Genomic DNA, 1279 nt, shown 5'->3' with positions numbered 1-1279 from the left:
TTTTAACATCTGAAGTTGAAGGCTGATGCGAGACATATGGTATTTTGCGAAGATTCGTGCCGCAAAAAAAGAAAAATCGAGCAAGTACAGATATGCGCAGGAGGAAATTTGTGAATTCTTTACTCCGAATCTGTCGGCAAAAGATTTCCCAAAGTAAAAAAGAAACAAGCGCAGTGTGCACACCTGCGCACAGCGTAATGGTCTGCACTACAATGTTAAATTAAAAGAGTGGAAAAGTATTCAAAACAGCTAGAACTGAAGAAGTCAAGAATCAGGCAGAGGTAGCAACAGAAGCGCTGACAACCAGTAATCACTCCTCAAGTGAGACGTCAAATTTGATCACATCTGTACCTGGATATCCCGACCAACGGCATACATCTGCACTGATATAAAATAGCCGAAAGCGCATGGGAGAAGCACAATATCTTTCCAGCAAGTTGGCACAACAATGGCCTTTCCTAAGCTGCACTGTCAAGGCTTTTTCAAGATGGGGAACTTCACACGCGTTGCTCGAAATAAACGCCACTTCCAGACGCGTGTAATTCTGTCCCGCAGTTCCGACGCGAACTGTGAAACACGCCTGCTTCTGGCGACACGCTCTCACCTCAGCGGATACAGTGCTACCGTAAGATAAGTCCGCATGGAGTCTGCTAGGGTGATGCACAGTCACGACAAAATGCACTCGCTTTTTCTCCATCCTGCCTAACCGGATCCACTTTGGCAGACATTTATGCACCTGCTCCACCGCGATGAAAAGATGGCCCAAGGATGCCAGCTTCAAACGAGCGCACTGAAGAATCTGTTCCAGGTAGCCAACCGCCCCGCTAACCATGCCTACCAAGTTCTGAAGGTCGCGAGTGTTTTCCTGGCGCGGTTTCACTGGCGGCTCCTTTACCTCCGACGCTCCAGAAACTGAGCTTCCTTCAGCCGCGCAATGTCCCTGCTGTGCTTTGCGGGCTTCATTCAGGATAGCCAGAAATTTGCCCAAAGCCTGCGTCACCTCGGCGTTCGGCGTCTCCAACCCCCCCCCCCCCCCCCCCCCCCCCCCAACGCGACCCTCATTTCGTTCAGTGTATCTTCGTGCACTCGCTTATTTTGGCCGAGCTCGTTCACACGAGCCTCAAGGGCCAGCATCACGGACAACACAGTCGCCCCTTCATGGGCGTGATGTGCCGGCAAGGGGTCCTTCAGGGGCACCTCGACTTCTTGCAGCTGGGCGGAGACGTCGCTAGGAGTCGCGGCGCTCCCGTGCCCCGAATGTTGGTCCGGTGTCGCCAAA

At 52.2% G+C, this 1279-nt stretch overlaps 1 pseudogene; it reads right to left on the bottom strand.

Annotated features, from left to right (window-relative positions):
• Positions 1-310: 310 nt before the first annotated feature.
• LOC149335747 (uncharacterized) lies at positions 311-1272 on the bottom strand (annotated as a pseudogene).
• Between the last annotated feature and the right edge of the window lie 7 nt (positions 1273-1279).

Source organism: Amblyomma mixtum, chromosome 7 (genome assembly GCF_055824585.1).
Source record: "Amblyomma mixtum isolate Tamu chromosome 7, ASM5582458v1, whole genome shotgun sequence".
Classification (NCBI taxonomy): Eukaryota; Metazoa; Arthropoda; class Arachnida; order Ixodida; family Ixodidae; genus Amblyomma; species Amblyomma mixtum.
The sequence above is the reverse complement of the archived record's forward strand: the minus strand, read 5'-3'. Positions and strand labels throughout refer to the sequence as shown.